Below are 14,980 nucleotides of genomic sequence, written 5' to 3' on the forward strand. Positions count from 1 at the left end.
ATAGAGAGATAGATACAGAGAAAAGATATAGAGATAAATAGATAAAGATAGATAGATATATAGAGATAGAAAGATAGATATAGAGATATAGAGATAGATAGAGATATATAGATAGATAGCTATAGAGATAGAGATAGAGAGAAATAGAGATAGATATAGAGATAGATATATAGATATAAAGATAGATATAGAGATAGAGCGATAGATAGCGAGAGATATAGATATAGAGATAGATAGATACAGAGAAAAGATATAGAGATAGATAACGGATAGATAAATAGATAGATAGGTATAGAGATAGATATAGATATTAGATAGAGATATATATAGATAAAGATAGATAGATATAGATGGTAGCTAGATAGATAATAAATATAGAGATAATAGATATAGAGATAGATAGAGTAAGATAGATAGATATAGAGATAGATAGATAGACATAATAGATAGATATAGAGATATATATATAGATAGATATAGAGATAGATGTAGAGATAGAAAGATAGATAGATATAAGAGAGATAGAGAGATATATTGAGAAATAGAGATAGATAGATAGAGACAGATAGAGAGAGCGAGAGAGATATAAAAAAAAACAACAAAACACAATACTCACCTCTCCTCCTCGCTCCCACGCTGATCCCGGCTTCAGTGTCAGGAGCTGCCCCCTCTGCCAGACACACAGCGGGTGCGCGATGTAGTGACGTCATCGCGCACTGGCTGTGAGTCAGGAGCAGAGAGGACTGAGGGCGGCGCCGGCCCTGATGCAGAGCGGCTTACTGGGCTGGGGGCGGGGCCTCTGGGGGGTGGAGACCTGAAATGATATTCACTGCTTCGCAGTGAATATTCATTTCTCTTTAGCAGCGGGGACAGGGGCTCCTGCCTCCTGACACCCGCTGCTACTCCGCTGGCAGGGGCCCCCATAGCAGCTGCATGGTGTGCGACACACCACTGGCTGAGGGCCCCTGGAGCAGCGGGGGCCCTAGGCAACTGCTGGCCCTGTATGCCTGCAGGTGCCAGGGCCCACCAGATGCCAGGGCCCACCGGAGAATCCTCCGGTTCCCCGGTGGGCCAGTCCGACGCTGTATGGAAACACTGTGCATGCAAGTAACAAAATTCTAGAGCTACAAAAGATTAATTTCAACAATGCAACTCTACCAAATCGATAATACAGTAACTAAAGCGAAATAACACTAAATAAACATCCTGCAATGAGGAACCCATAATGGGAATGTGGAAAGTAAACCATAATACAGGAGGTAGCCACAGTCTGAATACCTGTAGAATGACATGTGTCATGCCTCAAAAACTATTATGCTGCATGTATTGTAGCCAGCTCCAATAATTCACCAATTCACAGATTGTAGTTCTAGAAACCACCATTATGTACAGTAGCTGTGCAGTAATAATTTCTTAAACCCACTTACTACTACTACTAGCGGAAAGTGATGAGTATATAAAGAGAAAGATATTATAAATAGGGTGTAAATAAAAGCTATACACAATATAACATCAACATTATAACTGACCATTAAATAACTTTCATAATATTTGAACACGGTAATTGAAATAAACCAATAGCAGAAAAAGTCTACAAAGGCATTATTAATAACTCAGCCACACCATTGTCAATTGTTTTTCAGGCACTTGATGAAACTAACCATTAACTGCTCCAACTGGGTCAAAGGCATCGAGGACAGGCATATTGCCCTTCTTGTTAATGCACTTTATTACTTTTCCTAAAGTCGCTCCCACTGGCTCAAGAGCACTGGGAATAGGCATTTTGTCCTTTGTGTTAATGCACTTGATTACTTTACCCTTAGTCGCTCCCACCGACTCAAGGGCACCCAAATTAGGTACATTGCTCTTCAGTTTAATGCAGTAGAATACTGCATTGTCCAGATGACAACCTTGAAAGAAACAGAAGTTGGTCAATATAAACAGTCAAAATCAGTACCTTAGCATTCTCAAGTCACATGAAAAAAGAGGGTCCTTGAAGCTACAGATTGTATTGAAAAGCATGCCTACCTCTTTTCCTTCTCCCCTTCAGCTGTTGTTTCTAGCTTGGCGGAGCTAATTTATTCTGTAGGCATGGTTACCCCTCCACACCAGGGGGCCATACCCGAGATGGTTACCCCTCCAAACCAGGGGGCCATACCCAAAATAGTTACCCCTCCACACCAAGGGGCCATAACCGAGTTGGTTACCCCTACAAACCAGGGGGCCATACCCAAGATGGTTACCCCTCCACACCAGGGGGGCAATACCTGAGATGGTTACACCTCAACACAAGGGGATCATACCCAAAATGGTTACCCCTCTACACCAGGGGGCCATACCCGAGATGGTTGGCCCTTCCACACCAGGGGGCCATACCAGAGATGGTTGCCCCTCCACACAAGGGGGCCATACCTGAGATGGTTACCTCTACTGACCAAATTATAAGTAACTTCAAGGACCCATTAAGAAGGAAAAACAAACAACTGTTATATATATATATATATATATATATATATATATACTGTGTATGTATATTATATACATACATATACTGACCAGTAACAGTGTATCCACATGACAGCGTATTGTGAAGTTTATTTGAAAAAGTAGGTATCTTTCACTGAACACTAATTTTCAGAACTCTTTACCCCCACAACCTAAAAAATCAGTTCCTGAAATGTATAAGATGTGGGGTAAGGGAGGATAAATCACCATGTATGTGTGACACCCCAGAGTCCGGTTGTCACAGTGACATCGCCTCCCTCTAAGAGGTGAAGTCATGCTTGGAGGCAGAAAATGGAACCCCATGCCATGTAATAGATTAAATCACAATTTCCTGCTGCAGAAAAAGGGAGCTGCCTTATAAATTCTGGTCAGCAGAGGGGGTTGGTGAGTCAGCTAGAAGTCAGCTGAGGGGGTTGTCATGGAAACGAGAGCAGCTGTGAGCTGTAAGGAGAAATGACAAGGCAGTTAAAAACGTGAGGTAAAAAGATCTTTCTGGAAGATCCTGTCAGTTGAAGACAGGGAGCTGATCTGAGAGGAGTTCAAGACAGGCAGCTGATCTGTGAAGAGGGAAAGGACACAAGCAGAGACAGAAAGGGTCTGGGAAAGCTAAAATACTGCATATAGCAGACCCCTGAGCGAAGCGCTAATAGGGAGAAAAGGGACGTCAGAGTCTTTGGTGGTCAGGAGCTGTATGTTCTGATCGCCGGATCTGAAAGTACAGGCAATTGTAAATTCCTGTGCGACATTGAACACCTGAGGGCATGGCAGCAGATAAGGAGCCCGGGGCTGACGGTGAAAAGGACGGTACCTGTGAAATATGCTCATGCTGACAGCCGTTCAGGTTAGTGAAATCATCACGCAATTGAGGGTCGCAACATAGTTATATACAGTGGAGACCCACACACAAAGCGCAGAAAGGAAGGTCCTAAATCCCCACCTGGCAAGGTGGATCCCCTGAATGCCTCCAGGCGAGCCGGACTCATTCCATCACCTGTATGTGGTACTCCGGACTGCAACCAATTGCCAGTAAAAGGTAAAGAAACTGCACCTCTCTGTGTCTTTCTCTCATTTCTCTGCACCCCAATGTTCACAGCCATTTTTACTATTAATTTAACATCTTTGCCCTTTGATTATTGCTCTACCTGTGGAGAGCTATTTTCACCTCAGCTGCGACACACCAACAGTCTCCGGGGAACAACACCGCAGTGCTGGTCACCTCTGACCAGAATACCACAGGTGGCGTCACGTATTTAACCATCTATAAACTTCATCTTCATTTTTACCACATAAATACCACACAACTTTCCTCTATTTTATTACTGGACGCCTCTGGGCCACGGACCGGGTCGCCGCCCCCGTGACACCGTCCCCCATTGAAGCCGACGGGCCCGGTACCGAGTACCCAACGGCCCCGCGGGGTGCTCCAACTGGCGTCACGAACAGGATTTAGCGAGCCTAGCAAAGTTGGGTACAAGGAGCCTGGCAAAGCTGGGTACTGTGCGCCATAAACTTTATTAAATTGAGTGCTAAAGACTTTACTGACCTTTCAAATAACCTCCATAACTGCGTCATACAGCACGTACGAGCAGAGAGGGACGTGCAATTGTGGACAAAGCCAGAAATAAAGCACAACGCGAAAGCCCCTGCCCGTGCTCTGACGTTAGTGAGCAAGTGAAAAAGCAGGAAGAAAAATGCTCAACGCGGGTGAAGATTCAGCGGCGGTCGCAGCTGCAGCCCCCATAATGCCGCTATCAATGCCATATATACCAGGAGCAGCCTGGTTACCACAGTACTCAGGGGAGTCGCACACCCTGAGCGATTTTAAAGAAAGACTATGTAACATACTAACATAGTTAGTAGGGCCGAAAAAATACATTAGTCCATCCAGTTCAGCCTATATTCTGTCAGAATAAATCCCCAGATCTACGTCCTTCTAAAGAACCTAACAATAACTGTAAGATGCAATATTGTTACGCTCCAGGAAGATATCCAGGCCTCTCTTGAACCCTTCGACTGAGTTTGCCATCACCACCTCCTCAGGCAGGGAATTCCAGATTCTCACTGCCCTAACATTAAAGAATCCTCTGCTATGTTGGTGGAAAAACCTTTTCTCCTCCAGACGCAGAGTTTGTTCAAAGTGTACCCCCTGTCAGAAAGCCAAGAAGTCAGTATCCTCATTGGCCAGTTAACTGATAAAAGAACTGTCAAACACATCTTAGACATACTGAAAGACACTTTTGATACCCGTACAGCAGCAGAGATAAAAATGAGATTTTTTTGGGTGCAAACAGAGAGTGCAGGACAGTATATGGTACTATGCCCTTAATCTTCAGGAGGCACTACAGGCCGTAAAGCATGTTGATACTGAGAGCGTGCAAGATGAAGATAGATTACTAACAGAGCAGTTCATAGAGGAACTCCAGTCTAACAACCAAAGGACACAGCTGCGCACAATGGCCCTACAAAATCCTGAATTGGACTTTGCACACTTTAAGGATAGAGCCATCAGAGTGCTGCGTGAACCGAACCCTAGCAGCACAGAGCCGTCTAAGCATCCTGCAATTACATGCCAGCAGGAGGCAGCATCCTTTCCAAAAACCTCTATTGAGACTGACAAGCCGTCCCAAGATGATGATTCTGCTGCAGACTTACGTCTCCAAGTCAAGGAACTAACTTAAAGTGTGGCTACTGTACACTCACAAAAACTGTGCAGTTCCTGCAAGTGATTCCAAAGAAGAAGATCCAGCTGGCCTCCAGTCCAGATGACGTCCCGTGGCGACAGCAGATGAGGATCCCACCGACCAGAGGGAGAGACAGTGATCGTTACGACGAGGACGGACAGCCAATCTGTCGCCACTGCAACAAGGCAGGAAACCTAGCAAGATACTGTCATTTAAACAAGCAACCCCTGCGGCAAAGGGCCAACCCTCAGGAGTAAGACGACCAGGCCCACCAAATTGGCAAGACAAGTACGTAGGAGGACGACCAGTCTTGCCTGTCATGATTGACGGTTTTGCGATGAACGCTTTACTGGACACCAGCTCCCAGGTGACAATGATAGCATATGATCTTTTTAAGCAGTACTGGGCAGATTCAGACATTGCTCATTGCCCAGATAAAGACCTTGCCATTTTTGCCAGCAATGGTCAGCCCTTGCCTCAGATGGGATATAAAGAGGTGACCATCAAGATTGGCCAAGTAGAAATGTAATTGCAAGGTTTGATAATAGTTGATATTGACAAACGAGAATGCCATCCTATGATCACTTTAGGCACTAATGTAATTGAAAATTGTCTTGGAGAAATTATTGTTTTGTTACAACAGGTAGCTGAGACCGCCAGCTCCAGTCAGCAGCAGGTTCTGCAAAAGGAGATCAGAGCCCTGATGCAGAGACAACAGGTAGAGCTGTCTGGTGGAGAAGTCGGCAGTGTCAGAGTTAGTGACCCTTTCCCCATTGCAGTACCTCCCAGAAGTGAAATGTTAATTTGGTGTTGGGCAGCAATAGGCCTAAGGGGTCAAGATTAACAAGCCTTGGTAGAACCCATGTATTCTGATAGTAGGCCCACTATCCTCACAGCCAGAGGGGTAGTTGATGTCCGCAAGGGGAGAGCACCAATACGCATCTTAAATTGTGGGGAGAGAGAGGTCCAGTTACCCCGGTATGCCACCCTTGATAAATTGTTCACTGTCAGTAACAATGCAATCGAGACACTAGAACCCTTGCTTCCATCTGACAAGGTGGAAGAGAATGGCTCTGAAGGGAAGCAGGAGGATTGGTGTCAGCAGCTACACGTAGGCACTGACTCCACCCCTTCGCAGCAAAAGCATGGGGCTTAGCGGGTAGCTCGAGATTTTGAACGGGTCTTCAGTAAGCATCCTCTAGATTTTGGGCAGGCAAAAGGGGTTCAACATCATATCCCCACCGGATATCATCCACCCATTAAAGAGAGACACCGGCCTGTACCCCCAGCACACTACCAATGTGCCAAGAGTATGTTACGAGAGATGAAGGAGGCTGGGGTAATCAGAGATAGTTGTAGCCCCTGGGCAGCTCCATTAGTCCTCGTTAAGAAGTAAGATGGTACTATGAGAATGTGTGTAGACTACAGGCGGATTAACAGCATTACACATAAAGACGCGTACCCATTGCCTAGAATTGAGGAATCACTAACTGCACTGAGAACTGCTAATTATTTCTCTACCTTAGATCTCACCAGTGGGTATTGGCAGGTTCCTGTGGCAGAGGCAAAGAGAAGATGGCGTTTACAACACCAATGGGCCTCTGCGAGTTTAACTACATGCCGTTCGGGCTCAGCAATTTACCAGGAACATTTCAGCGGTTAATGGAATTTTGCCTTGGACATAAAACCTTTGAAACTGTTCTGCTGTACCTGGACGACATAATTGTCCTCTCCAAAACCTACGAAGACCATTTGAAGCACCTAGCCGAGGTATTCGAAACCCTGTCAAACTTTGGCCTGAAAATAAAACCGTCCAAATATCACCTTTTGAAACCCAAGGTGCAGTACCTAGGCCATGTGGTGAGCGCGGAAGGTGTGGCACCCGATCCTGACAAAGTCACCATTATCCGGGACAGGAAAAGACTCAGCAATATCCATGAAGTGAGGCAATTTCTTGGGTTAGTAGGCTACTACCGAAGATTCATCAAGAACTTCACCAAGATAGCAGCACCACTGCAAGATCTTCTAGTGGGCCAATCCAAGAAGGCCAAGAACAAAAATCTTCCATTCGAGTGGAACAAAAGGATAGAAGAGTCCTTCACCAAGTTGAAATTGGCCCTCACAGGAGAAAAGGTCCTGGCCTACCCTGACTATGACCAACCATTTGTACTTTAGACTGACGCCAGCAACGTGGGATTGGGAGCAGTGCTGTCACAAGTGCAGAAAGGCAGAGAGAGAGTGATTGCCTACTCCAGCAGGAAGCTTCGTCCCACTGAGAGGAACCCCGACAACTACAGTTCCTTTAAGCTGGAGTTCCTCGCCATAGTCCGGGCGGTAATAGAGCGCTTCAAGCACTACTTGGCTTCAACAAAGTTCACCATTTACACGGACAATAATCCGCTAACCCACCTTGAAACGGCAAAGCTCGGGGCACTTGAGCAGCGATGGATGGCCCGGCTGTCTAACTATGAGTTCACCATCAAGTACAGAGCAGGACATAATAACGCTAATGCAGATGCGTTGTCCAGGATGCCCAATTCACCAGACGGGGGAGAAGATCCAAAAGAACTTGAAGAAATCGAGTTACCAGCCTTCCACCATCCAATTGCAGCCCAGCGCTCCCAAGGAGTGAGGAATAAGCGCTTTGTCGTACGAGAGGTAACTTGAACCCATTACCCCATCATGAGTGGGCAGAGACACAAGACAGTGACCCAGCTGTTCTCCTCTTAAAGGCATGGCTAGCACAAGCTGATGCACACCCTGGTCCAGATGACCCACAGGAAGCACAGCAACTATGGAAGGAGAGAGGCAAGCTGTTTATCTACGAGGGTAAACTGTGTCGGAGGAACATCAACTCGCACACACGAACTGGTCTGGCAGGTGGTAGTCCCGAAGAGGGATGCGCCCATGATCTTAGAGGCGTACCACAATGAAGCAGGACACTTCGGTTGGAAGAAGTTGGAGGTCCTACTTCGTGAAAGGTTCTACTGGGTTGGCATGAGGAGTTCCATTGAGAAGTGGTGCCGAGAATGTGGCCCATGCAACCTGCGCAGAAAAGACCGAAACAGCCAGCGAGCCCCATTACAGCCAATCATCACAAAACAGCCGCTTGAACTGGTAGCCTTGGATTAAGTGAAGTTAACTCCGAGTAGGAATGGCTACACTTATGCTTTGACCATCGTGGACCATTACTCAAGGTTCTTAGTAGTCGTACCTGTTAAAGACCAAACAGCGAAGACAGCAGCCAAGGCATTTCAGCAACACTTTTGTCGACCGCACGGATACCCTGAATAAGTGCTCACCGATCAAGGTCCAGCCTTTGAGGCAGAAGTGTTCCAGGAGTTCTGTAACATGTACGGTTGCAAGAAAATCAAAACGACGCCGTACCAGCCACAGACAAATGGCATGTGTGAGAAGATGAACCAAGTTGTCATTGACTTATTGAAGACCTTATGTGATGGTCAACATGTGACTGGACACACCGCCTCCAGCAGGGCGAATTTATATGACACGCATGACCCTGGATACACAGCCTCTAGCAGGGCGAATTTAAATAATAAATCGTGCAGTCGGATACACCGCCTCCAGCAGGCAAATTTCAGTAGTACACGTATGTGTGGATACACCGCCTCCAGCAGGGCGAATTTCAGAATAAAGGGGAAAACCAGGAAAACAATTACAATGGTGGCCCTGTGATAGGGAACGGGGACGTGGAGACCTCCTGCACTCCCCTGAGTCAGTGTCTCTACACTCCTTATGATCCCTAGGCCATGAAGTGGATGGTGCAGAAACTAATCCCACCACTGCACTGAAACACACAAAAGGAAAGTTACAAAACAGGGGTAACACCACTTAGCTTTGCTCTGTTGCTCTTGCTCCCAGCAACAGAGTCCAGAACCTCAGTATAGCTTTCCTCCAGAATAGCTGCTGCTTCACCAAGCTTTATCAGAGCTGCAAAGAACTCTCTCTAGCTCCTTCCACACCAGGGCTCTGGCTGAGCTGCCAGGAACTCTCTGGATCCTTCCTCCACCAAGGATGGTTGAAATGAGCAATATCACCAACAGTGAGTGAGAGAACAAGACACACCTACATAGTTAAACCAGAGCAATCACACCTGTTAGTGATAATGATGTGCACTAAACTAAAGTAACCAGAATGCAATGACCCTACCGGCCACCGGGGCAAAACTAGAACTGAAATCACCACAGTGCAATGACCCTAATGGCCACCGGGGGCAAAACTACCTTAAAGCCAAAGGCTTGAAGGAAAAAAAAAAGGTTACTAGTGCATTTATCTGTCATAATCCAACCTGGATCATGACACCTTACCTCTGGAAGAACAAACCCAGTGGCCAGAGAAGTTGCCAGATTTGGTAGATCTATATAATCATATACCGGTAAACTCTACAAATTGCACCCCGGCCTACTTGATGAGAGCAAGATCTGGCAAGTTACCCATTGATTTAGACATGGGAGTCTTAACACCAGAGACAACATCACCAGATGCAGACTGGGATACAGAGCGGCAGCAACAATACCGCAAAGTACAAGAATGTGTGGAGAAAAGTTTGTCCCAATCAAGAGAGAGGCAGGAACGAGATTACAACCAACACGCCCCTGCAGTTCCCTTGACACCAGGAGAACAAGTACTCAAAAGAAAGAGACGTGTTCACAAACTGGATGACCAGTGAGAGGCAGAGCCATACACCGTTATAACTTCAGACTTTAATAACACCAAGGTATGCATCATCAGCAAAGATGGAGGAGAAACCTTAGAAGCAGTCTCAAGATATCATCTAAAGATGTACCCTGATCAATTGAAGGACAAGAAAGAAGTCGAAGACACTCCACAACCCATAGTAGAGGTGGAAGAAAAGATTCAAACTATACTTGGAGAATTTCCTCGGACGTGGACACAAGTAAATCAGGCAATAGTAGTACCAGTACTAACCTTTCATCAGCCTACTGCACCAGATGAAGAAGAGACTCTAAATGAAATGGCTCCAGTAACAGACACCACATCTGCAGAGGAATGCAGAAATCTGTCCCCTGCTAACAGCGAATCTGACAATCTCATGGTGAGCCTAGGAGCAGAGAGAAGGCAGTCTAGAATACCAATCTTACACAAGTCTACTTATATCGTAGTGACTAGGGCACCCACAGTAGACATCAGAGAACAGGTCAGGTCATCAGAAATACCTATACTGCATAGATCCACTCTTAGTACTAGAGGTCAGATCCCTGCCCGTTACAGAGATTACATAATGTAAATAAAGTAATAAGAATGTATAGTAGTAACCGTTAAGCATGAGAGCCTACAGAGACTTACTGTAAGAACCTTTTTAAGTATTCGCAATAACCAGTTAAAGGACAATTGGGCCACAGGACTATGTGTGGTCAGAACTGTATTTGTAAATAGTGGCCTTGAAAATAAGCCGCCGGCGTGGCCGAAAAACAGGCCCATCTACAGAGTGCCCTGTAGCCACACCCGGGTGCGACACACAAAGTGGGTTAAGGCGGTTCCCACTAACTAAACTCCAGGTACAAGCACAAAGACAATTCCTGGACAGCAGCATAAGGACTGGTCTCTGCAGTAACTGTGCAATTGTTTTCTTTTTCTTGTCTGGTTTTTGATAATTTTTACATTTTTAAGACTTTGTAGATTTGCATTAATTGTTGTTGTTAACAATTCTTGTGATATTTTCCTCAGTCCAGGAGTACTGAACTTAACTGGGGGGGAATGTGATGCCCCAGAGTCCAGTTGTCACAGTGACATCGCCTCCCTCTAAGAGGTGAAGTCATGCTTGGAGGCAGAAAAGGGACCCCCATGCCAGGTAATAGATTAAATCACAATTTCCTGCTCCAGGTCAGAAAAGGGAGCTGCCTTATAAATTCTGGCCAGCAGAGGGGGTTGGTGAGTCAGCTAGAAGTCAGCTGAGGGGGTTGTCATGGAAACGAGAGCAGCTGTGAGCTGTGAAGAGAAATGACAAGGCAGTTAAAAACCGTTAGGTAAAAAGATCTTTCTGGAAGATCCTATCAGTTGAAGACAGGGAGCTGATCTCAGAGGAGTTCAAGACAGGCAGCTGATCTGTGAAGAGGGAAAGGACACGAGCAGAGACAAAGAGGCTCTGGGAAAGCTAAAATACTGCATATAGCAGACCCCTGAGCGAAGCGCTAATAGGGAGAAAAGGGACGTCAGAGTCTTTGGTGGTCAGGAGCTGTATGTTCTGATCGCCGGATCTGAAAGTACAGGCAATTGTAAATTCCTGTGCGACATTGAACACCTGAGGGAACGGCAGCAGATAAGAAGCCCGGGGCTGACGGTGAAAAGGAGGGTATCCATGGAATAGGCTCATGCTGACAGCCGTACAGGTTAGTGAAATCATCACGCAATTGAGGGTCACAGCATAGTTATATACAGTGGAGACCCACACATAAGCGCAGAAAGGAAGGTCCTAAATCCCCACCTGGCAAGGTGGATCCCCTGAATGCCTCCAGGCGAGCCGGACTCATTCCATCACCTGTATGTGGTACTCCGGACTGCAACCAATTGCCAGTAAAAGGTAAAGAAACTGTACCTCTCTGTGTCTTTCTCTCATTTCTCTGCACCACAACATTCACAGCCATTTTTACTATTAATTTAACATCTTTGCCCTGGGACTATTGCTCTACCTGTGGAGAGCTATTTTCACCTCAGCTGTGACACACCAACAGTCTTAGGGGAACAACACCGCAGTGCTGGTCACCTCTGACCAGAATACCACAGGTGGCGTCACGTATTTAACCATCTATAAACTTCATGTTCATTTTTACCACATAAATACCACACAACTTTCCCCTATTTTATTACTGGACGCCTCTGGGCACGGACTAGGTCACCGCCGCCGTGACACCGTCCCCCATTGAAGTTGATGGGCCCGGTACCGAGTACCCCCAGGCCTCGCGGGGCGCTTCATATGTACATATAAGTTAGAGTTTACAACCAAAGTATACAACAGGTTGATACTGGAAAATATCCCATCATGAGGTCAGATATAACCAGTGATGGGCAATGCTGTGTTATGTGCTGTAACAATAAAAGAGAAAAAGTTGCCTGGTCCTCTACAGCAGTTACAGATGGACTCTCTAATCACCAGCTGCAGATAAATCATAAAAAATATAATATGTTGGTCAAGTGTAAGCTGCCTGCAGCCAAAGGTGGATGTGCGGAAGACTGCAAGGTCTGTACCCCAGTCAGTGACGCTATGTGCATACAATAGACGAGAGATAGGGCTGAAAAATGGGCCCATGATGTGTTCTCCAGGGCACTAGGAGTGCCCACTAACTGCACCTCCATGAGCTGAGTTATTAGTGCCCACTCACCGACCCACCATGGACTGAGTTATTAGTGCCCACTCACCGACCCGCCATGGGCTGAGTTATTAGTGCCCACTCACCGCCCCGTCATGTGTTGAGTCATTAGTGCCCACTCACTGCCTGCCATGTGCTGAGTTTTTAGTGTCCACTCACCGCCCGCCATGGTGCTGAGTTATTAGTGTCCACTAGCCGCCCGCCATGTGCTGAGTTATTAGTGCCCACTCACTGCCCTGACCTGTGCTGAGTTATTAGTGCCCACTCACCACCCTGCCATGTGCTGAGTTATTAGTGCCCACTCACCGCCCTGCCATGTGCTGAGTTATTAGTGCCCACTCACCGCCCTGCCATGTGCTGAGTTATTAGTGTCCACTCACCGCCCTGCCATCTGCTGAGTTAAAAGTGCCCACTCACTGCCTGCCATGTGCTGAGTTATTATTGTTCACTCTCCGCCCTGCCCTGTGCCGAGTTATTAGTGTCTACTCACCGCCCTTCCATGTGCTGAGTTATAAGTGCCCACTCACTGCCTGCCATGTGCTGAGTTATTAGGGTCCACTCACCGCACGCCATGTGCTTAGTTATTAGTATCCACTCACCGCCCTGCCATGTGCTGAGTTATTAGTGTCCACTTACTGCCCCACCTTGTGCTGAGTTATTAGTGTCCACTCACCGCCCGCCATGTGCTGAGTTATTAGTGTCTACTCACCGCCCCGCCATGTGCTGAGTTATTAGGGTCCACTCACCGCACGCCATGTGCTTAGTTATTAGTATCCACTCACCGCCCTGCCATGTGCTGAGTTATTAGTGTCCACTCACCGCCCCGCCATGTACTGAGTTATTGGTGTTCACTCACTGCCCTGCCATGGGCTGAGCTATAGTGTCCACTCACCGCCCCGCCATGTGCTGAGTTATTAGTGTCCACTCACCGCCCGCCATGTGCTGAGTTATTAGTGTCCACTTACCGCCTGCCATGTGTTGCGTTATTAGTTTCCACTCACCGCCCGCCATGAACTTTATATATAATAAAACATATATGATAAGGCTCCAGGTAATCCACTCAGGCCTGTGCTATCCACCATCTTAGGTAATATAAAATAAGAAAATAAGCACTCGGTGGGTATACACAGATCATGCAAACATTTGGGGGGGGACAATATACAGAAACAGGATGGATATATCAGGCAGTACAGCATGTAACATAAGAGGACTAAAGGCAGCAATAACTACAGAAATCAAGCACTAAGCTGGAAGTCATGTACATATTATACGTACAGCCAGGAAAATAACCTGGAGACACAGATTCTTTATACATAGCATGATCCGTATATAGCAGAGATGGGGGTCACATAAAAATGCCATACAGAGGAGTGAAAACCTGTACCACAGGTCCGTATACAGTACATGATAAGTATACAGCACAGTGATGGAACCTATACCCAGATACCACATATACAGTATAGTGAGGAGAATAACCGGGATACACAGGATCAGTACACACAGTATCATCAGTATGTAGCAGAGACGAGGTCGCATATGGGTCACCAGACTCCATAAATGGGAAGGGGGGATAATCAGTAGAGTTGAGCGACTTTTGGTTTTTTAGGGTCGCGTTTCGTTTCGTGAAACCCGACTTTTCCAAAAGTCGGGTCGAGCAAGATCGTCCGATTATAGGGAAAAGTCGGGGTCGTCCCGAAACACGAAACCCAATGTAAGTCAATGGGGAATAAAAGTCGGCAGTGAGAGGAGGACAGGAAACACACCTACAGTGCCCATTTGAATGCCAAAAGCATCAATTCTTCTTTCTTAAGCTTGTCAACCTTAATTAACTTCATAATACAAGTTACGCACTGAAAAATGGGGGTTATTTGGCTACAAACTCTGGGGGGGGAGGGCTGGCTCCAGGTTTTCATGTGCCCTGGGCGAAAGAGCGCCCCTTTAACACATACCACAACTCATCATGCTCCGATACGGCAGAGAAATAGCGGTATAGTACAATGAAAAATACCTCACTTTTTACATCTCATGACGAGGCCCATCTATTTCTCCATACAGAATCATTGGTCCCATATAATGTTTGAAACAGTATATGATGAGCTCCACATAATGCTACAGTATATGTTGGTCCCCATGGATGAAGCTCCACTGTCTTATGGGCCCAAATAATGCTCCAAACATAATGGGCCCCATTTCTAATGCTCTAGTGTATAATGGGCCCTGTAAATGCTGCTCCAGTGTCTGATGTCCACCTTTGGAATGTTCCAGTGTATGGTGGGCCCCATCTATCATTCTCCAGAGTATAGTGCTCCCCAAAAATTGCTGTCCCAACATTGAAAACAATCAAATAAGTCTCCTCGCTAGGGAATCCCTGTACTTGTCTGGACAGGTGCTGTAGCTTGCTTAACAGCTCGCCAGCCGTTCTCACGCCCAGTATGGATTACACGT

Source organism: Dendrobates tinctorius, unplaced genomic scaffold (genome assembly GCF_039654945.1).
Source record: "Dendrobates tinctorius isolate UK_male_01 unplaced genomic scaffold, ASM3965494v1 ptg000014l, whole genome shotgun sequence".
NCBI lineage: Eukaryota > Metazoa > Chordata > Amphibia > Anura > Dendrobatidae > Dendrobates > Dendrobates tinctorius.